The sequence below is a fragment of the Euprymna scolopes genome, chromosome 6 (genome assembly GCF_053919585.1).
Source record: "Euprymna scolopes isolate OS-2025 chromosome 6, ASM5391958v1, whole genome shotgun sequence".
Taxonomy (NCBI): Eukaryota; Metazoa; Mollusca; class Cephalopoda; order Sepiida; family Sepiolidae; genus Euprymna; species Euprymna scolopes.
Genome location: NC_136487.1, coordinates 63,804,425 through 63,828,914, shown reverse-complemented (window position 1 = coordinate 63,828,914; position 24,490 = coordinate 63,804,425). Strand labels below are relative to the sequence as shown.

The 24,490-nt window shown below is 34.9% G+C and overlaps 1 protein-coding gene across 7 annotated transcripts in view; it reads left to right on the top strand.

The window, feature by feature from the left end:
* The first annotated feature begins 1,123 nt into the window (after positions 1–1,123).
* Positions 1,124–24,490, top strand: part of LOC145277659 (uncharacterized) — a 589,250-nt gene continuing 565,883 nt past the window's right edge. For 4 of the 7 annotated variants that reach the window (XM_080129306.1, XM_080129304.1, XM_080129305.1 and 1 more), the window contains exon 1: positions 1,234–1,951. The gene's annotated coding sequence lies outside the window, so the exon portion shown is untranslated. Of the gene's footprint in view, positions 1,952–24,490 lie in introns of all 7 variants that reach the window. The other 3 variants (XR_013868190.1, XM_080129311.1, XM_080129295.1) reach the window with 1 other exon arrangement.

Here is a 24,490-nt window from a genome sequence, read left to right as displayed (position 1 = left end):
AAGCACCGGTGGGAGCTCAGCTCAGCTAGTGCCCCCAGTTCCAGACCCGTATCGAGGCAGTGAATGAGGCTGAAGGTGGCTACATTGAATAGATGTCAGCTTTACAACATAATCAAGTTACCTGAATTGATTTTTTTCAACGAACGTTTTAAAATAAAGCTGTAGTGTTGTTTTCTTTAGGGCAACAAAATTTATCGTTCCACCCTGTACTGCAAAATTATAAACAGAGGGAATCAATGAAAAAATAGAGTTAGAGAGAATATAGAAGACAAAACTGACGGAGAGAATAAACGAGAACTAGTGATATGTGGCGAATATAAAACAAAGACAGGGAATCAAGAAAAAGTAGAGAGAGAGAAAGAGAGAGAGAGGGGGTGAGAGAGAGAGAGAGGGTGAAAGAGAGAGAGAGAATAAAAAAGGAATAGAGACTGGACAAATGCAGAACAAAATAGAGACTAGGTGAATAAAAAAAAAAAGAAATAGAATCAGAATAAAGAAAGGAATAGAAAGAGGAGAAAGGATAAGTGAAAAAGAAAGAGAGAGTGGGGGGAAATAGGGAAAGATAATGCCAATAGAGAAAATAAAATCGAAATGTAAGTAATTGGTCAATGAGAGGGGGGGGAGACAGAGATAGAGAGAGAGAGAAGTAAAAACGTAGAGTGAATCCTTATTTACCTGTCTCCCCACGAGGGCAATTTTAGACAGATGGTCGGCATTTAATATGGATGACATCCAGCTCTCCAAAAGAATTAGACAAAAGATAACAAAAAAATCCCTCCAGTCAGAACGGATTTTTTTTTTCTTCTGTAACCGAGTACAGTTACTACATTTTGATCCTGGGCTGAAAGTCGGGAATGCAGGAAATGTCTGTTAATGCGGTGGGGGGGGGGGAGATTCGATACTGAAGAGAAAAAGGAAATGGATAGCAAGAATGAAGAGGAAAAATGAGAGGGAAGAGAACAAGAGCGATTGGGGAGAAGAGGTGGGGGTGAAGGCGAAAAAAATCGAAATAGTAGTAAAAATAGTGGTTAACAGAACGCGAGTCACAGACGGAATTAATAAGACAGAGAAAGAGAGAGAGAGAGAGAGAGAGAGAGAGAGAGAGAGAGAAATGATGCGTAGACGGCAGGTGCGCGGGGTGGAGGATGAAACGTGGATAAATAGAGAGGGGAGGTAGTGCAGACGAACTTTTAAGAGAAATGAAGACGGGGAAACCCGAAGAAGGTATATTGATGGGGAGGAGCATTTTTAAAGCGTATTAGAGAGAGAGGGTCGGAGTGGGGAAGTTAAGAAGGCAAATAGCGAGGGAGTAACGGCCTAGTAACAAATAACAATTGGCGCTGTGATGCGTCGTTGTCGTAGCGACTCCACCGTTTCTTAGGTGGGAAGAATCTCTCACTTTTCGGATTTTCACTTAGTGACCGTCGGAATAACAAGGATAAGTAGGAAGGAATCGGTTTGTACAATACATTACATGTGAAACAACGGTCAACATTTTCAGTCTTAAAAAGAAAACGGTATTTCGTAGGAACTGCCCCCTTTTTTTTTTTTTATTCAATTCAACGTCTTTAGAGTTTAAGACTTAAAAAAAAAAGAAAGAAAAAAAAACTGATTCTTGCGATTAATTTTTATTTTTTTTATTCAAAAACAGGAAAGAAAAAAAACGATTATTTGGTAAATATATATATGGTTTATAAATTCTTTATTTTTTTTTTTCGATAAATTTTGTTTTAGCTTTTCAAAAAGAAAAATACAAACGAAAAAAGTACTGACAAAATTTAAAAAATGAATGTTTGCACTTTTAAAATGAACATGATGGATACTGGATAAATAAACAGTAAACATTTATTTATTTATTTATTTACTTATTAACTGCTTTTAACACGCAACAACACTCTGCAGCGTAAAAAATACGGAAGAGAAAAGAAGAAAAGGATGAATAGCAAAAACGGTAAGTCATAATTTGGAGGAAATATTTTATAGAATCGTTCAAATATTCAAACCTTAATATTTTTAACCGCCCGAAAATACGGAGACAAAAACAAACAAACAAAAACTCTTTGGAGCCTGGAATGATTACATAAAACAACCAAACCACCTCCCACTCCTAAATTATTATTAATGCTGTTGTTATGGTTAAAACCAAGTTCCATCCTTCTTCGTTGACATTCTTCGTCAGCTGATCTGAAATCTATGAATGCCCAGAAAATTCACTTCCGATAAATGTTTATCAGTTTTGTTTGTTTGTTTTTTTATATACATGTATATGCAAACGAACTTGGATGTTTTCAGAATAACAGAATATTTTAAAACTGGTAAACATTAATGAGAAGTGACTTTTTCAGAGCATTTATATATATATATCAGATCAGCTGACGAAGAATATCAACAAAGAAGGACGGAATTTGATTTTTAACCATTATTATTAATAATCTCTCAGAGAAAATAAATTTAAAAAAGGGGGGGGGGACGTGTCATTGGGGTCAGACAAACAACGACGATACAGCTGTTGTTTTGCCTTCCGATATACAAATGAATGAATGAATGAACGAATGACTAATTTTCTGAATGAATGGGAGAAAGAATTAAAAAAAAAATTTAAAAAACAGGATTTTTACTGACAATGAACGGTAAACTTTTAACTCTACTTTAATCCGTGTAAATATTCCTACTTATTTTAAACGTAAGTAATAAAATACGCTAGTTGGCGATTTTTTGACTGTACAATATAGAACTACTACTCGGCCATGTGTCTTCAGTGTTTGTTTTTGTGTCAATAGTGGTTGTTGGTTGCAGTAGTGGTACTTTAAAATCTCGCGGATGTTATGTACGAAAAGAATCCAATTGAAAGAAAAATTTAAATTAACAGATAATAAATGTTTTGGACTTGTTTCTACAATCCAGAGATTCCAAAAAGTGGTCAAAAATTCAAATATCTATAAAACAAATGTTATCAAAGGCCAGATAAGTTACTCGGGTTTGTATTACTGTACACAGATTCGAAAAAGTTGTCAAAAAAACAAATATATAACAAATAAATGTTATCAAAGGCAAGATAAGTTACTTTTCTACCAAACTGGATATATTTTTCGTGTTTTTATTCAATGTAACATGTTTATTCAGCTCGAAAAGCATACAGTGTTTGCCGATGTATTGGAAAATTCAAAATGGCGCCCGACTCTCTCTTTAACACGGTAAGTTCAGGAAAAGGTGTTATAAATAATAAACTAGACAAAATACTGTTAGAAATTCGTTCAATATATGTTACCGTGACATAAGGTGATATATATTCGGTGTGTTTTTAATTGTATTTTGTCTAGTTTATTATTGATAACACCTTTTCCCAAACTTACCATGTTAAAGAGAGAGTCGGGCGGGTGCCATTTTGAATTTTCCAATACATCGGTAAACACTGTTTTTCGAGCTGAATAAACATGTTACATTGAATAAAAACACAAAAAATGTATCCAGTTTGGTAGAAAAGTAACTTATCTTGCCTTTGATAACATTTATTTGTTATATATTTGTTTTTTGTTTTTTTTGACAACTTTTTCGAATATGTGTACAGTAATACAAACCCAGTTACTCTTCTACCTATCTGGAAAAGTGCTTTTAGTGGTTTTACTCATTTTAAAGCGTGTATTCGGTTCGATAAACATATAGTGTCGAACGTTATATGAGAACAAGAAAAATGGTCGCGAATTGGCATCTAAATATTTAAAGTTTTGATAATGATTAAAAAAAAAATATATACAAAATACTGTTGGAAATCTCAATAAATGTTACCGTGACATATATTGGATGGGTTTCTAACAGTATTTTCTTTTATTTTTAAGTCATTTTCAAGACTTCAACTATATAAGTCTGAATTCACGGTCATTTTTTTTTGTTTTTACCTAATGCTCAACACTATTTGTTTTGCGAACCAAATAAACGTTTTAAAGTGAGTAAAAACTTTTTCCGATAGGTGGGTATTTTGCCTTTGATAACATTTATTTGTTATGTTTGAATTTTTTACCACTTTTTCGTACTTCTTTGGATTGTAAAACAAACCCTCACCAAACATTAAATATTATTTTAAACTTGTGCGATACAAAAGTTCCGAGTGCCTCTTTGATACATGGAGACTGAGTCCTTATTGGTTCTCCATGAGGGCAAAATTTAACGCCGGGTCGGTTGTGGATGAAAATCCAGCTCCCTAAAAGAGGCATTTTTGATTGAGACGAAAATTAAATTTTTGTTAGTTTTATGTTTTTTAATTTTTTTTTTTTTTTTTTTTAGATGAGTATTATCAGTAAATTACACTCTTCTGGAGATTGAAGGTTCAATCCTTAGTGCGGGCTACACTCTAAATATTCGGTTGGCGACTAAGTTCTTGCCGTTTTTTGAAATCTACATTTTTTTTTTAAAGTAAAATAAGAACAAAGAACTATTTAATGTATTCACAACTTTTTCCCAGCGTTCAACAAGTTTCTCCAAATATTTTGATAGAAAATCATTTGATTTTGACTCGAAAAAATTCATCCAACCAAGCTGCATCCTCGTTAAACTTGGGCGGCAAGAACTTAGTTGCTGACCTAATACAATTACGAATTACTTAGGACTTGTACCCAGTCCGTCATGGATGACGGAATGAGAACATGATACCCCTGTGGATTAAATAAAGGATTCCGTCAGAAATTTCGTGCAGATTTTTCACGGAAATTCTCCAATTCGACTGAAAAAGCTCGGCGGTTACATCGATCGAAACATTAAAATAACACTCAAGATGAGAACAGTAGTCCGAAGAATTTAAATAATACGAATGTGTCAGTCTTAGTTCACAAGGATTTCCCCGTCAATTATCGAGGACAGAAAAAAAAATTATGTAGATCAGAAATGGATACCACGCGAAATTTGAATTTTTTTTTTTTTTTTTTTTTTTTTTTATAAACTAAAATATCTTGCGGTATAGAAAATGCGAGGATTTTTCATTACAATTACAGCAGAAATAAACTATTTTTTATCCCCCCACCCCCACCCCATTTTACTCCGGTTGAACTTCTCAAAAATCAAGAAGCCCCTTCACACTTGATCTCTGCATCAGATACATATATATTCGAATATTCCATAAAATCTCCTTAATCTATCAAATACCGAGATAGCAAAGAAGTTAATATTATTAATTTTCTCTCTCAATTGATCAGTTAAATATATTATAGCAGATCTTTATTGTAGTCTTACTCGTAGTCTTACTCGTAGTCTTACTCGTAGTCTTACTGGATTCCAGGACAAGAATTCATCTAGTCCGGTGGATTTTCCAGCTTCTTGCTGTATCTATAGGCAACATCACTTAAAGATGCACCATTGCTCATAAAAGACCGTGTAGGTTAGCCATACTGATGAGATCTTATTTCGTCCGCGAATACTGTGTGATTTGGTCAAGGTACCGTAAAAGTATCCTCATGCCAGGTTGTCCTGGCAAACCTCTGTACAGAGAGACCTTAGACAATTGAGGACAATATCTGGTAGACATTCAAGTTCTCTCCTTATATATACATATATAAATTCCAGATTAATATTTTCGAGAGGTGAAGCAGTAGGTGTATCAGAATTTTTGTAGGAATTTTTGACACCCCTAACACGAAACTGCGAATAAAATATAAAAAAAAACTCGTAATTTCTCTTAAAAGTCGGTTGTTTATTTTCTTTATGGATTCCAAAATAAACTATTAAAGTTGTTTTAAAAGTAATAGAAATATTTTTATTTTTTAAAAAACAGTAATGAATTTTACGAACTCAATATTTTTCAATTTTTAAACTTTAAAAATCTATCAAAATTTTTCTATTGATTCTATTTTTACGATATTTTCAGGGTGAATGTGAAATTTTATGCTCTTTCCAATAAACCGAATATAATATTTTAGACAAACGTTTTTTTTTAATTCACGCTCCCCCCCTATTTTCAAGTGTCTAATAAAAAGTAAATAATTAATTTACTCACTAAAGTGTTATATATCACAAATTGAAGAGAAAAGGTCAAATAATATATTCAAATTAAAAACAAAAAAAGTAGCGTTTTTTAGAAATTTACCTGTAAAGTTCGAAGTTTAAACCTTTTTTTTTTTTTAAACCACGTTGTTTTTTTTTGTTTTTTTTAATGAAACCTTGGTCCTTGCTCCTTTATTTGAAAAAAAAAAAATTAGGGCTTGAATTACATTTTTTCGAGTAGTTATAAGCTTGGAAAGACAGGGGGTCGAATAATTCACGCCTCCCATTTAAAAATGTCTATTTAAAAGTAAATAATTAATTTACTCCCCAAAGTGTTATATATCACAAATTGAAGAGAAAAGGTCAATAAATAATGTATTCAAATTTAAAACAAAAAAAAGTAGTATTTTTTAGAAATGTACCTGTAAAGTCCGAAGTTTAAAAACTTTTTAAAAAAACCGCGTTGTTTGTTTGTTTTTTGTTTTTTTAATGAAACCTTAGTCCTTGCTCCTTTAATTGAAAAGAAAAATTAGGGCTTGAATTACATTTTTCGAGGAGTTCTAAGCTTGGAAAGACGTGGTGGAATTATTCACTATTTTTCACGAAATTTCTGACACACCTAGTGAAGCAGAAGTAACCAATGAAGTTTTAACGAGGTTAATGCAAGAGTGCTTGATACCGAAGCAGGGCAAGATGTCTTTTTTTATTTGTTTTACATAAGCATTAATATGTCGCTGACGCTACACATTCATGAGCATGTTTCGGTCAGTCAGTTACAAGTAACTAGATACCTCTTCAGACGATATTGTTTATGCAAAAGTTAAATCAGTAATCTACTTTAAGGCTACTGACTGAACTTTTGTGTAAGCAGTATCGCCTGAAGAGTTACTGGTAACTGGCTTACCGAAACATGCTCATGAATGTGTAGCGATATGTTAATGCTTATGTAAAACAAATAAAGTGTGTGTGTGTGTGTGTGTGTTTATTCCCCGTTGCGTTTAAAATAAAACTTGAGTTACATTAGGATCTTCGTATTACCTTTCCTTTTTTTTATGTGTATAGTTCCCTAAAGAGAGCATTTTAGACGAGGAACAAAACAACCTATATATCCCAGTCGGTGCACGTGCACGAGTGAGGACGCAACAGAAAATAATCTGAATCTTTCTTCCGAATAGGGTCTGCCTGAGTGATCGAACATCAAAAGTAGAAACGGGGGGGGGGGGCTGACCATCTTCTGTCTAATCTAACCAAACGCATTTTGGCCCATTCGTCCAATCATTGTCCCTTTCATTCTCTCATCATTTGTAATAGGCTTCATTGTAGCAATCACCACAATACCACATTTACTGTTCTACTTAAAATATCTCAAATAGTTAAAAATTCGGTACTTATGCATTTGTTACCGTGCTATTTTTAAATCGTATTTTCAAGTTAAATTCGGGTTAAATTGTTAGGTTGAAGTACAGAATAGTTATAAAACACTCTCCCCTCTCCCCTCTCCATGTTAAGAATGGCTAACGTTATTTCAGCACGCTAACATAAGAGCATACTTTACGGTTACTGTCTCCACTTCACATCCGATTGCCTCTCCCCATGTTAAAAATGGTTTTTCTATCTAACAACGTTATTATTTAGAAAGGTCTTCCGTTACCTATTTGATCATGAGCATGATAAAAAAAATAAGATGGCGTAATAAAAGGATAAAAAAAAATAATAATTACAACTTCTCTCCCAATTTTCGGATTTTGTAATCATGCCTATATGCATTTATTTTTCTTTTAAAATTGGTAAGTGCTTTTTCTTCTGATGAGTTAAGGGTAAAATAAATTCATTGATTGATATAATAATTAAATGAATGATTCTGCACTACGAAACAGGCGCTGTCAAGAATTGTGCATGTCAACATACTTAAAGGAATAAATGGTAAGATGGTCAACATCTTGAAATTTGGAATATAGACTTTTGTCATTTATTTGTTATATGCTCTGTAATTACATCGAGTTTCATAAATTAAAGGATTGGTATAAATAAAAGGTGAAATATAATTGAATAAACATATTTCCACATATATATATATGATTATTATCTATAATTATTATATCAATTAATGAATTTATATCGCCCTTAACTCATCAGAAAAAAAAAGCACTTATCAATTTTAAAAGAAAATAAATGCATATGAGCATGATTAGAATAAAAGATGGCGTAATAAAAGGGGGGGTGGAGAAAAATAATTGCAACTTCTCTCCCAATTGTCGGATTTTATAATCATGCCCATATGCATTCATTTTTCTTTTAAAATTGATAAGCGCTTTTTCTTCCCATGAGGTAAGGGCAAAATCGAGTTTCATAAATTAAAGGATTGGTATAAATAAAAGGTGAAATATAATTGAATAAACATATTTTCACATATATATTTCCCCAAAACTTCTGACCTTGATGGAGGAAAGACTAAAACTTCCTGCTATGGTTTCAAATGATCTGAAATAACAGCAAAGGCAGATTTGATTCCAAATATATCTCATATGTTATATCTTCCTCTTTGGTTTTCATAGATAAAGTAAATTTCACAGTGTCTAAGGATTATTTGATACTGGAGATTATTCATAATCGTACTCTATTCCCAAAAGAGAGAAGATATAACATATGAGAAGTATTTAGAATCAAGTCTCCCCTTGTTATTTCAGATTATTTGAAACCATAACAGCAAGTTTTAGTCTCCCCCCCCCCATCAAAGCCAGAGGTTTGGGGGAAATATCAAATATTTTGTAATTCATATGCAAAACTATGAAAACAAATGACTATGATTGAAACATTTTATGGCTGTAAAAAGTGCCCCCCCCCAAAAAAAAATGTGCGACCTTAAGGGTAAATGTCACATAGCTTAGTACATAATTTAGGTCATTACCTTTCCAACGAGTCTTCATTTGTTAAATTCTAATCAATAGTCATTGAGATTTGGAACTTATAAAATGGCCACTAATATATATATATATATATATATATATATATATATATATATATATTTAAATAAATGTTTAGAGGTACAGAATTTAAATAAAGTTTTAAATATAATGGGCGGAAATCTCTCGAGAGCTCTTTCAGCTATCATCTCATCAGGAGAAAATCGATAGCGTAAAAATAATACCATGTCGAAAGTAAAGAGTTCTGATGGGGAACTATTGAATGTGCTAAAAATTACGGGGACACTAAAATAAAGTTTATTAACGTTTAAAAAAACGATTAAGATAATAACACAGCGAGGGGGGAGAGAAAAGATTCACAGTTCCCCAAAGAGAAACAATGCGTTAGATGTTTCTTTCTGCTGCCACAAAGGTTTCCGCACCGCAATAGAGACAGACTCCAAAATCTTTAAATGGCTTCTGGAGTAGCACCTCGAACCATTCAATTTTATATCTATCGGCACAGCACGGGTTGTCAACCAAATGCTGGCCAATAGCAGAGTCCAAGGCTGCAGAAGGAGGGAGACTACCAGACCCCATCCTCCCTTGTCTGATCTTCGATGGAACATGCTGGTTTATGAGTCAAAAGATGCAAGGATGTTCACCCAACATAACCAGCATCGCACTGGCATTTGAATTGATATACAATATTGCTATTTTGGATGTAAGGCAAACTATCCTTGCGAAAAGAAAGAAATGCAGGTCTCTTAGTATATACCAAATGCAAGGACACAGAATAAAAGCAGTCATAAATACTTCTGCGAATCTGTTTAGAAAGTCTGTTACTCTTTTCCCCAATCCACGGTAATTTTAAATAAACCGGGCATTTCAAAGGTCCAAACTTTTTTAGGGGATTTAAAATCCGCAACCTTTTTGAAAATACAGTCATCAATAAGCTCAACAGGATAACCATTATTGATGAATATTTCCCTGATCTTATCGAGTTCGGCGTCCAAATCATGAGGGCTCTATATACCAAAGTATTAATTAAGCCGACCTTACATGATTTTGGTACAAAAGACAACCAGTTCACATATAGGCCAGTAAATGTCGGCTTCCTATAAATTGTAGTGAGAAAGACCCCCCCCTTGAACGTTTTTTTAAACGTTAATAAACTTTATTTTAGTGTCCCCGTAATTTTTGGCACATTCAATAGTTCCCCATCAGAACTCTTTAGTTTCGACATAGTATTATTATTTTACGCTATCGATTTTCTCCTGATGAGATGATAGCTGAAAGAGCTCTCGAGAGACTTCCGCCCATTATATTTAAAACAATATATATATATATATATATATATATATATATATATATATATATATATATATATATATATATAAAGCTGAAGTTCTATGTCTGTGTCTGGTCACGAATGGGCTCCTATATGGTTGACTATTATAGAAAACTGATCACATATAATGATAGAAGATGTATCGAGACACAGGAATGGGTATGTTTGATCTGGCATAATGATCATTCATTAAAATTGTGGGGTCTACGTACGCGCCTGTTCGACAAAGTATGGAAATAAAAAAATTAAAAATTAAAAAAAAAAAAGTTTACAAGTGTTTTTGATATAGATCTACATAATAATAATTTGATAAGTATGTTTTAACTTAATAAGGATGGTATAATAAAATTGTGAGGTCTGCGTTCGCGCCTGGCCACCATAGAATGGAAATAGGCTCAAACTTTAATAAAGACTTTTCATATATATCTGCGTAAGTATACTTTGATAATTATGTTTCAGTTTGAAGAAATATGGTATAATAAAATTATGGGGTGTTCGTTCGCACCTGACCTCCATAGAATGGAAATATCTCAAAGTTTAACAATGTTTTTTAAAATAGATCCCCAGAATATTGTGATAAGTGTTTCAGTGTGAACAGCTACGGTATAATAAATTATGGGGTTTATCTATTTTATTTTTACTTTCATCATATTTTGCTTTGGTTTTGATACCCCCAAATTCGAAGCTATCTCTCTACAACCCTTCCTATTCATAACCTATCATACTTTCATAAACCAAAATCCATTTTCTGTAGACTGTTTTTGAACCCAATCAACGACGAGTACTTTTGCTAATATATATATATATCCTGGCAAGTCAGCTTTAGTTTTGCTGCTTTGTGATGAATTCTGCTTAGGTTTTTTTTTTTTTTTTTTTCTTGTTTGTCCTTGGCTGGACACTAGTGTGTGTGTGTGTGTGTAAGGCGCGGAAGAGAACCCCCAGCAGAGTGCTCGATTATTCAGAAAATTTCAAAATAAAAGCGTAATATTTATTTCTTTGCGTTGCAGAAGATAAGAACAACATCGTTACTGTCGGTTTCAACACCAAACAAGGGAAGCATTATCTGTTCGCCTCTTTATTTATATCTGTTTCCCCCCGGAATGGCGTCTCGCACGCTGTATTTACGCCATTTACGGAGAGACTGATATAAACAGAGGCCGACAAAGTCGACCAGATATTGGTCCCCTTTTGTCCGGATTTAAAAACCGAAGGTGTTATAGTGACACACAAACTAGTTTATTAAATACAAACCTTAAAGAAAGAAAGAAATGGTAATATAATGGTGCTACTGCTTTGTCAATAGATGGCATCTCTAATTTCCTTTCCATTCATAATATACATCTTCTTAAACGTTCATTCACTTTTGTGTGTGTGTGTGTGTGTGTGTGTGTTGGTGGAAGAGGGAGGGAGTACATTGATATTCTTGTATTTTTTTTTTTTTTTTTTTTTTTACATATCGCAAAAGACTTAGAAAAGGGAATAATTGAAATCGTAAGAATATTGGCTGACACGTTAATCATTAATTCGTTATTTTAAACTAAAATTAAGAACAGGTTGGAAACCTGAAGAAAAAGTCGCGAAAAGAGAGGAGAGGGAGGGGGAGAAGGAAGAGTCGTTCGTTCAGTCTTTAAGAACCAAGACGCGTTTCCTTACCGGTTCTCTATATCATTCTTATTATCGATTACTGAACTTATTTTTGACCGATATTCACCAACTACAATCGTGATGATTATGATGATGATTAAGATAGCACAGCGTTGCTTACCGCTCCCAAGTTACTTTAAAATAGTAGTAGCCCGTTTTTATGTCTAAAAACTTGTATGATTGTAGATTAACATGCTCAACTTGAAAAAAGAAAAGAACAAAGTGCGCCAATGAAATGAAATCTGTGTATATATTTATAAGAGTCAATAAATCGTTTTGTAAATTTGGGTTTAGCTTAAGTAGCACAGCCCCTGGAATGAATGTGGTATTGTGGTGACTGAGATATTTCTAGTTAAGAGTAGGATAGACAATTTTAAGTATCTGAAATCAAGGATGACCAATAACACTCATTATCCCCACACTTTTCATTGACCTTGTGTCTAATTTGTTCGTTATGTATTATTTTCATATTTTGTGTAAATAAATTACAAAGTGTAGTATCTGTCCCGATGCTATACTTATTCTATCCTGTCCTCGATCTGTGAAGGGGGATTCTTATTTAGACTAATGCATTTTTAAAATTATTTTTTGTAAAACAATGCAGAGTGCCTCTTTTTGATGAGCTGGATTTTCCCACCTTAAAAACCGATCCTATGTCTAATTTTGCCCTCGTGGGGAGGCAAGTAAATCGGAACATCCTCAGCTAAATCTACCCCCCTCCTCTCCTTCTTTCTAACAAAAATGAAAGTTTATCTTGTTCGGGTACGATTATGCGTGGACATCTTAAAACAGTTGACGGAAAATATTAAAAAAAAATAAAAATAATATTTTTTTTTTTATAATTAAAAAATATTTTAGAATTCAAAGAAGGGATGAGTTTCGCATATAAATTTAACGTAATATAGTCCTCCTTTTCTGAACCATCCTAGCATTTTAAGACTGTTACTTATTTATTTTTTTGCTACTATTGGTAGATTGTGCGTTTTTTTTTTGGGGGGGGGGGTTATTTATTTATTTTTTATCGGAGGGGGTCATAGGCAATTATGTGTGATTTTACGACCTTGTCAGTCGGACTTAGCGTTAGTCGTAAAAAAAAATTAGTAAACTGCTCTAAAAAGTTAGAATGGCCTGGAAATAGGTGATCATTTTACTATAAATGTATATATCAAACTGAACCCCTGCTCTAAATTCTAAATTGTTTTTATGATCAAAGTTTTTCAGGGCGTTCAAGTGTAATCGTCTAAAAATGTAAAATCTCATTTTATTGGGGTGGGGTATGATTTAACCGAAAGTGTTAATCCTAAAAAAATTATCAAAAACATAATCAGGTCAGCCATGAATTTCGAACTATTCCTATCTCTTGACCCTTTTATGGAAGAAACCGGAAATAAAATTCATAAAATTCATAGGTGGTTATTTAAGTTTCGTTCCGGAGATCACGTTTTTCTTTTTTGCATTAGAAAATATAACCTCTCCTATATTAATAAAATTGCGTGACCATTTCTTGTGTGTGTGTGTGTGTGTGTGTGTGTGTGTGTGTGTGTGTGTGTGTGTGTGTGTGTGTGTGTGTGTTTCTTGTTTCGCATTACGTAATTATGATAATTACATATTAAATTACTTTTTATTTATTATTAGCAGGGCTACACAGCGTTGCCTGAAACCAAAGTGTAACCTATTTCTATTAAAACTTCTATCTCTCTACATTTTTCTATGCATCTTTCTATCTTTCTCTCCTCAACCTCCTCCTTTCATGCCATTCTTATCTAGCTGGGCATATGACAAAGACATACAGGCAGGCAGATACATAAAAGACAAGGCCATCAAACCAGATATTGTTATATGGAACAAGCCTGAAAGAACTGCACTCATTGTCGATGTCACAGTCCCCAAATGATTTCGGCCTTAACAGAGCTGAACGGGAAAAGATAACAAAATATCAGGACCTAAAAAATGATCTAAAAGCGACATAGTCTCTGAAAGAAATAAACATTATACCGGTTGTGATAGGAGCAACTGGTTTAATAAAAAAGAACCTTCAGAAATACTTAGAAGCAATCCCTGGAAGACCAAGCTGTAACGAGATACAAATAGCAGCCATAAAGGGAACAGCATCTATTCTTAAAAGAGCCCTCGGATATAAATTTAAATCATAACAGAATCAAGTGGTAGCTCCAGGAAGGAGCCCCTTAATCTCTTAAAACTTACTGAAGTTAAATAAAAAATAAAATAAAATAAAGCTATACAGCCAGACATTGTGATATGGAACAAACACTGAAAAACTGCGCTCATTATTGATGTCACCGTCCCAAATGACTATGACCTTAGAGTTGCACAAAAAAAGATAATCAAGTAGCAGGACATCAACAATGGTTTAAAGACGACATGGTCTCTGAAAGAGATAGACATTATACCGGTTGTAATAGGAGCAACTTGCCTAGTGAAAAAGAATCGTAAGAAGTACCTGGAAACAATCCCTGAAAGACCAAGCTGTAATGAAATAGAGATTGCAGCCATAAAGGGAACAGCGTCTATTCTAAAAAGAGCCCTCGGCTATAAATTCAAATCGTAATGAAATCAAGTGTTAGCCCCGATAGGAGTTAGCTCCCTTGATCTCTTGAAAAAATATGCAAGTAAAATTGAATGCCTAGTAGACATTATCCTCGAGTGTCTAAGGTATCTCTGTACACAGATTTGTTAGGAAACCCTGATATGAGGATACTTATTTTCTTCAAGTAAACTCTGACTAAATATTCAAAATCACATAGCATTCACGGCCCAAATAAGATCTCTTCAGCATGGCTACTCCAAGTGATGTTACCTCAAGTAACGGCACGAAGATGGATACTCTACCAGAATAGATGAATTCTTGTTCTGGAATCCAGTAAAACCAAAAGACCACAAGAAAGGTATACTATAACATATTTAAATGGTGAATTGGGGAGAGGAAATTATCTTCCCGACTTCTTTACTAACACGGTATTTGAGAGGTTGAGAACTTTAATAGAATATCTATCTCAAGTAGAGATTAACTGTTAGCCCCAGGAAGGGGGCCCTTGATTTCTGAGAACTTCGACTGAAGTAAAATGAAACAATGAGAGAAGCTCTCCTTTATAAAAAAATAAATTCCTCGAGCAATGAGGCGGTATTTTCTTGTCAAATTACTACACAATAATACTGAAAAACGAACCTCCCTGACGAAAACTGGCCCAGTTGACCCTCAGAAAATTATTCATCCATTACAACGTCGATCAAGAATATATGCACTTTACGGGTCTTTGTTTTGTAGTTTTTTTGTTTTTTTTTACTTTTAGCTGGACACGCAGAAAAAGAAGAAAAAAAGAAACTGGAATATTGGGAGGCGCCATCATTCCAGTAATTATAGGACTAACTGGACTCGTGAAAAATTTTTTAGAAAACTACCTGACAAATAGAGACAGTTAGAATCTTAAAAAAAAAGATCTCTCGGTTGGAATATGAAATAGTGGGAAAATGCCTTACATCCAGTAGAATGCCCCATCACTGGCTTGAAGGGAATGATAAAATTAAGACCACTGCCCTTTATATAATAGATTAATCGAATAATAACCGAATCGATTAAAACTAATAATTTAATCATGAAATTAAATCCACCAAAATGCATTACAGTTAATTCTAAAACAAGTCAGACATTTTAATCATTTGTGAACACATGAAAAAAAGTAAAAGAAAAAGGTATGAATCCAAATTTCAAGAAATTTGGAAGAATTTAAATTGTTAAATATAAAATCGCTTCTGGCTTTACAATTCTTAGCAAATCCGTATGTGTTAAAAGATTGAAAGTTTTGGAAGTTACCTACATCGAATCATTTTGTATATATATATATATATATATATATATATATATATATATATATATATATTAGTAACGCGTAAAACTAATGGAAAATATAATAGTGCTTTTAAAACCGGCAGACCCCGCAAAACTTCTACAAGAGAAGATCGAATAATGCAGCGTATGTCATTAAAGGACCGTTTTAAGTCTTGCACAGAAATTAAAAGGTTTATGAATAGTACCTCATGTGTTAATGTCTCAAGACAGACTGTTTCTAGACGACTGCAAGTAATAGGGTTGTTTAATTGAACCCCAGGAAAGAAACCACTTGTTAGTTCGAAGAATAAGAAGAGATTAGAGTTTGCAAACAGGTATGTAATTTGGACATATGAAAATTGGGCAAAAGTATTTTTCAGTGATGAAAGCAAGTTTAATTTATTTGGAAATTATGGAAAAAAGTAATGTAAAGAGACGTATTAGTGAAAGATTAAGTGCAAAGTGTACTAAGAAAACTGTCAAGTTTGGGGGCGGAAACGTCATGGTATCTGGACTGTTTTCTAGCCAAGGTACAACGCCTCTTGTCCGGTTTCAAACTCTTTACCGGTTTGTAAACGCGCAGATTTATAAAAACATTGTTCAAGATCATGTTTTGTCAATCCTAGAGAATGCAGGTTTCGATAGGGCTACCTTTATGTCACAAGGCAAAGGTGGTAATGAGTTACCTTAGCGAGCAAGATTTCGAAATTATGGATTGGCCACCGCAAAGTCCTGATTTAAATCCAATAGAAAATCTTTGGAAGACCTTGGGAGTGAAATTTATGGAAAGAAATCCTACTCGGAGGATTTGTAGGTGAATCTTCAAGAAGAATGGTCTAAAATTAGTATCGAGTATTGTCAAGAATTGATACGTTCTTGTATTCGAAGATGTGCAACTGTCATTAAGAGCAAGGGCTCATTTACTAAATATTGATTGTACATGTATTTTTTATTGTTTTTTTGGTTGTTTATATTGTTTTACTCAATTTCCCCTTACTTTTGGACGTTCCTATCTTTTTAAATAAATAGTTATAATTCTTTTTCTAACCCTTGAAAATGATTCAAATTTTAGTATGTTATTATGGATGATAACGACTACCAGTTGTCAAAATTTCAGCTTTTCACAGTTGTTATTTCTAACGAATATTAGGTTTTAAAAAAATTTCCTTTGTTTTGGACGCTACTGTATATATATATATATATATATATATATATATATATATATACAGACCAAAACAACTTTACCCATTAAAGTAATTATAGTTTTATAACAACGTGGTTAAATTAATAATTTAATGGCCGAAGGGTACCATTAGAATTAGATTTAACTATCAAAATCCTATGGAAAACTAAAAGTTTATTTTAAAAAAAAATGTGTCGGAGGATATTGAAAATTAAACTAAAAAGAATCTCGGGAAACACCGGGTCGGAACAGCTAGTTCAATATTTTTCTCTTGCGTTCTGTGAATTATGTTCGTGTGAATTATACTTGAATGATAAATTGAAAAATCGGTTATTGATGAAACGGATTGAAATAACTACTACTACTACTACTACTACTACCGTGTCTAGTAGTGCTTTAATGTTTTAATCAACGATTCGTCTTTTTCTTTGAATGGATTTTTTTTTTTTTTTTTTTTTTTTTTTTACTATGCCGGAATTTTACTTCAAGTACTAACTAATTAGTTGTAAATGTTGGGAATGGAATTTAGGCGGGCAGATCCGATCCGATCTACCACTTTAATATTGTTATTTAATAGTTGTTATTAAATTCTTCGAATTGTTTATCGATTAAAGAACAACGTTTTCAGATCCACATTGCGTTCTAATTTTTTTTAATTTGAATTTGATTGAACGGAAAATTGTGGTTAACGATACTGACTGGCGACCTGGTGTGCAAAGTTCGAATCCAGTTCGTTTCACAGAAAGCATTTTCACTTGAGACGTTGGAAACCGTCACGTGGTTCCTTCCGTAATACTTGATGTCTTTTTCTAGAAATAATTCTGACTAATAAAATATCGAGGAAACAATATAACCTTCGGATTCATACGATATGATGAGGAGGAGGAGGAAGAGGAAGAGAAGGGTTTTTGTTTTGTAAGTTGCCGTGAAACGGTCCCCCAGCTCGAAATTTCGAAACATCGTTTGTAAACGTGATTGTTTGGGCTCAAAATCATTCGAAAAATCAAATACTATTTTACGCTAAATATAAAATGAGATACTTCTGTAATTTACGCACCGTACTATTTTCTTTTTAGATAGGATTTCCAAATTAAATCCAGTTTTTACGGTATTTTTTTAATATTAAATTGTTAGGTGAAAGTAAACAATAGTTTTAATAAAAGCCCCTTTCCCCTTCTACATGTTGATAATGTGTTTTTAAATAATAGCGTTATTATTTCAGCACGGTCTGTATTCTGTATAAGTACCTACAATTACATAGATCTTAAAGGCCGTTTGTAATACTATATTATGTGGACTAAAGCCGGTAGAAAAGGACAATTTTACCTTAAACATATCCCCCAGGCTTTACTTTTTCTCTGTGAATGGATTATTGCTGATCGTCTGAGGCGTCATTGGTTGGGATGGGGTGAGGCTGTTCAGGCAATTTTTGTACACCAGAATGCACTTATTCTAGTGTGCCGACTTTTCAAGATCCCACTTGACTCTGTGACTCACCTCTTGTAGGGGAGATAAATAAACATACAATTGCATAGACATATGACTCTCCTCTAAAAATTGAACAATTATTTCTTTTCAAACATGTTTTTTTTTAATATCATATTGATTTGGTCCTCTTTTTCTTTTTTTTTTCATCATCTTGTTGCGGATGAAGGTCAATACGGGGCTTATTTTTGTTGTGTAAAATAATTGATTCTCTCTCTCTCCCTCTCTCCCTCTCTCCCTCTCACTCCCTCTCTCTCTCTCACTCTCACTCCCTCTCTCTCTCACTCCCTCTCTCTCTCCCTCTCTCTCTCTCTCTCTCTCTCCCTCTCTCTCTCCCTCTCTCTCTCCCTCTCTCTCTCTCTCTCTCAACACATTTCTCTTTAATGTCAAGGCAGAGATTATAAATGTTCTTACTATTGTCGTCTATTTCGATCTCCTCCAAATGAATGGTGTCTAGATTGCTTCGTCTGCTTTTCTGTTTACAATTTGTTTAAACCATTCTTATTCCTTGCCTTTATGTATCATTGGCGCACTGGTGTTTATTGTTATTGCAAAATAAGAAAAAGCGCGCCAATTCTGTCGGCTCTGCAATGCTTTGTGGGAAGCCAGAAAGGCGATTTAAGCGAAAGAAAACAGCTGCTATCTTGTGAAACCTATCTTTCTCCGTTCGTTTAGCTTATTATTATTTTTCTTCTTCTGATTTCTTCCTTTGTTTATCGAGTGGAAACAGGATGCAGTCAAATCATTAACTTCGTACTACGTCCACTGTTCGTATTATTTGGAGTATTCGGACTACTGTTCTCATCTTGAGTGTTATTCGCACAATGTTTCGGTAGATGTAACCTCCTACCTTCTTCAGGTGTATTTTGCCAGATTCAAGAATATTTCAGTAGAACTCGGAAATCTATATAGTGTTTTATTTAATTCTCAGAGGTAGCATGCTCTCATTCCGTCAGCCATTACTGGATAGAAGTCTTAAGCAATTCACAAATGTATTCTTAGTATCACCCACAGTGAGAATTGAATCTTAAACCTTCAGAAGAGTGTAACTTACAACTGAATTTTACCAATGCCATGGGTCCTTGCGGATGAAGGTCAGAGGTTATGTCGACTGAAATTTTGTGTGAACAACACGTGAGATGAAAACATTAGTCTGAATAATCTAAATGAGTTATCAATCCTCATCTCAAAATTTCAGATACGTCCATTGTATCCCTAAATAAAGATTATTTCACATAAATGTGTGAACTCCATAATTTTTAACCAATGAAAACGACTTTTTTTTTGTGGGCCAGTGTGAAATACTGATTTCTAATAAGAAGAACAAACTTGACAACCAAAATCAGAAGTTAGTCACGTTAAACCAGAATCAAGATATCAGACGCAACATTACGTTTTGTTCTACTGTCTTTAAAGGCAGGGGAAGAAAATTACTAATCCATTTACTCGCACACGTTCAAACGACCGCATATTGACACACTGATAAAGGTAGCATACACACAATGTCCCCTGAGCTTACACCCGCATATGTACACTCGCTCATGTACTATCCAAGGTTTTTTTTTTTCTATGGAAATTTCCAGACAAATCATGAAGCCACTTTATGGAAAGAATTTTAAAAATACTACTTCAAAGTAAAAACTCGCCAATGATAAGTGTTAGATAGATAGATTCCGACCAAGGAAACAGCAATTCTTCCTCCTTTGTCAGAAATAATGTCTATAGAATGTGAGAAATAAGCGACAAACTAAGCGAAGCAAGTCCACTTTCTTTGTCTATTTTCCTCTTTTGACAGAGATTCGATATTGTCTGGCTGTCAGTATACTAAGTCTCCAGTGATCATGATTTTGAGGAATGACTATGTCTATTTGCCATTGTTTATAGTTTTATCTGATGGTTTCTTTCCATGTCTTCTTAGGACACCTGGCTCTTCCCCCCCCCCTGTCTTGTCTTAGTTCTCTGCAAGTGCTAATATACGATTGCTTATTTCAACATGTCCAACCAGCAAAGACAGTTTACCTTGATTAGGACATCAAGGATTTGGGAGTTCTCCAAACTTTCCCTAAGCTGTCTTGATTTTAATGGTCGAACTAAGTTTTCAACCACCTCCAGCACACAACACACACAATAACAGACAACAGACATACGCACTTCAGGATTTTTTCTCAACAACAAGGCCAACAGACTATAGGCCATTGTTAATATGACTTTTTTCTGTTGGCTGAGATATGATTTTAATCCTGTGTAGTTCTAGGAGGTTAATCCTTCCAGACTTTGCCTTCTACCTTTGAGAAGGGGTTAGTGTATTGCTTGAGGTGCCCCTATAGGGGAATGCCGACAGGGCTGCCCAGGCATTTTTTGAAGGTCGGAGTGCTCCTTTTTTAGGAGTGCTGGCTCTTTAATCCCACTTCCTGATACTTGTGTCAGCATGGGAAAGAGATAATATTTTTAATGAAGGGCGTGCAATAAGTAATGCCCCTGACCCACTTCCCATAGCAGTAGAGCAACGAAACTTGGCACAGTTATTAGTCTTTCTCTACATACAAACCACCCAGAGTTATGCATTTCTCCCATCGTTTGATGCAGCTCTGGAGACCGTTTTTGTAGAACAACCCAGGTTGGCCCTCCAACCACGACGTGACTTCAGAAATCAAGGCTGCATCATCTGAGAAATGCTTTCCTTTCAAAAACAACTTCATGGTTGGGAAGGTGAAAGTCAGAGGGTGCAAGGTTATGAGAGTAGGGAGGATGGGGAAGGACTTCATAACCACACGCCCGTGTTTCTGATCTGGCGACATGCGAGTTGTGGACCGGAGCGTTGTCCTGCAGGAGAAGGGTACCTTTACTGATCTTGCTCCGCCTCTTGATTTTAATAGCTTTCCTTAATTTCCTCAAAAGTGAAACATAATAGGCTCCTGTAATTGTGGTACACTTTGCCAGGAAATCTGTCATCACTACTCCGTCCTGGTCCCAGAAGACTGTGAGCATGACCTTGCCAGCGAAGGGCTGCACCCTTGCCTTCTTTGGAGGTGGTGAGTCCAAGTGCTTCCACTGCATAAACTGGGCTTTGGTCTCTGGATCATAGTGATGGACCCAGGTTTCATCCTGTGTAACCAGTCTTTTGAAAAACTTTGACTCCTCTTCTTGGCACATCTCCAAATTCATCCTCAAGCACTCAACGCGTTCTCGCTTCTGGAATGGTGTGACCAACCTGGTAATCCATCTAGCAGATACATTATGCATATGCAAATGGTCATGAATGATAGTTTCCACAGACCTTGTACTAATCTTGACATCTTTGGTTATTTGGCGAATAGTAATGCGCCGATCTTCCAAAATGACAGCCTCAACTTGACGGACAGATGCCTCATCAATGGCAGAAGGAGGGGCGACCAGGTCTGGGAGCTGTTTCCACAGACTTCCGGCCATGTTTGAATTCACAATGCCAGCGTTTTACAAGGTCATATTATGGGGCATTATCACCATAAGTTTCTTTCATTTCATCAAACGTCCCCTGTGGTGTGCGTCCTTTCAAATACAAAAACCGGATCACTGCTCGACATTCAACAGGCCCTATTTAACACCTGACTTAGTTCCAACATCTGTAAAACAGAAACCACAATTAGTTCAGAGCTGTAATTTGCCACATAACCCGTAGAGATATAAATCATTGCACATGCAAAATTTCAGCAAGATCAAACAACTGGAAGTGGATCAGAGGCATTAGTTATTGCACACCCCTCGTACTTCACTGTGTGTGTGTATGCATATATATATATAGATGTTTTTATTTGTTTTTTTTTAGCGATACTTTTTGAATGAATTCAATTATTAATACGAAATTGTATTTTAACCTAAATGCGAGTTAGGAATAATTTTCTCTTTGACCAATCTGGTACCCCCTTAAATGGGGAGCGGCATATATATTATTTTTAAAATATAAGTATCCACTGACACGTTTTGTCGTCTACGACTCATGAGTGGCTGAATCTAGCGAGACTCGAAATTGGGACCCGTCATAAGAAGCCTAAACCTCTACCACGCGGCTGCCTCGCCTGACTACTAAATGTATCGCGTTTTTATGTAGATGTTTTTATTTGTTTTTGTTAGCAATACTTTTGAATTAATTCAATTATTCATACGAAATTGTATTTTTACCTGAATGTGAGTTGGGAATAATTTTCCCTTTGACCAATCTGGTACCCCTTTAAATGGGGAGCGGCATATATATTATTTTTAAAATATAAGTATCCACTGACACGTCATGTTTCGTCGTCTATGACTCATCAGAGTGGCTGAATCTAGCGAGACTCAAAAGCGGGGGCCCCATGATAAGAAGCCTAAATATATATATATATATTTATTTCCCCAAAACCTCTAGCCTTGATAGAGGGGAAGCTAAAAGTTGCTGCTATGGTTCCAAATTAACTGAAATAACAGCAAGGGGAGACTTGATTCCAAATATTTCTAATACATTATATCTCACCTTTGGTTTACATACGTAAAGTAAATTTCACAATGTATAAGGATTATTTGATACTGGGGACATTCATTAATCGTATCCTATTTCCAAAAGTGACCCACTCATTCATGCTTTCTTTTTCCTTTTTTTTTTTTTTTTTTTTTTTACCTTTCTCATTCACCTTTTTTTCTTTTTTCTTTAAACTCTTTACTCCAAAGAAGGCATATGGCAACTTGGGCTTAAGGGGCTATTATTTTGGATCATGTTTACAGGTGACTGAGAAGAGGAGGAGTGAGATGTTCATACACATTAGATTTAAACTTCTGCGTGTTAGTACAGTTAGGGAAACAGGGAAGAAATTCCAAAGTTTTACTAGATAAAGAGGTTGATATGACATCTTATATTTTAAAAATAATATATATGCCGCTCCCCATTTAAGGGGGTACCAGATTGGTCAAAGAGAAAATTATTCCTAACTCGCATTTAGGTTAAAATACAATTTCGTATTAATAATTGAATTCATTCAAAAAGTATCGCTAACAAAAACAAATAAAAACATCTATATATATATATATGCATACACACACACAGTGAAGTACGAGGGGTGTGCAATAAGTAATGCCCCTGATCCACTTCCAGTTGTTTGATCTTGCTGAAATTTTGCATGTGCAATGATTTATATCTCTACGGGTTATGTGGCAAATTACAGCTCTGAACTAACTGTGGTTTCTGTTTTACAGGTGTTTGAACTGAGTCAGGTGTTAAATGGAGCCTGTTGAATGTCGAGCAGTGATCCGGTTTTTGTATTTGAAAGGACGCACACCACAGGAGACGTTTGATGAAATGAAAGAAACTTATGGTGATAATGCCCCATCATATGAGCTTGAAAACGCTGGCATCGTGAATTCAAACATGGCCGGAAGTCTGTAGAAACAGCTCCCAGACCTGGTCGCCCCTCCTTCTGCCATTGATGAGGCATCTGTCCGTCAAGTTGAGGCTGCCATTTTGGAAGATCAGCGCATTACTATTCGCCAAATAACCAAAGATGTCAAGATTAGTACAGGGTCTTTGGAAACTATCATTCATGACCATTTGCATATGCATAATGTATCTGCTAGATGGATTACCAGGTTGGTCACACCATTCCAGAAGCGAGAACGCGTTGAGTGCTTGAGGATGAATTTAGAGATGTGCCAAGAAGATGAGTCAAAGTTTTTCAAAAGACTGGTTACACAGGATGAAACCTGGGTCCATCACTATGATCCAGAGACCAAAGCCTAGTCAATGCAGTGGAAGCACTTTTTCAAGGGAATAAATTATTAGAGTAGAAAGCTTTCCGGAATCTACGGACCTCATCTGAAGAGGTGGGATTTTGCTGCTGGACAGGTTAGTCTAGGATATATACCTCGAAGAGGGGAAAAAGTGCTAGGAGTTCATCAGAGCATGTTCTATTAAATTACTTGTGAAACGGGCACAGGGATGCAACGTTGTGGCGACGGAAAATGGGTTGGAGCTTAGTTGATAGCGAAGAACCTATTTTAGATTTTAACTTTTTTTTTTTCCTTTTCGACCTTGCGTAGGAAGGGGAGACTAGTGGTAGATTCACTAGCCCAGATGTGACAACAGTACTCCATGTATAGGCGAA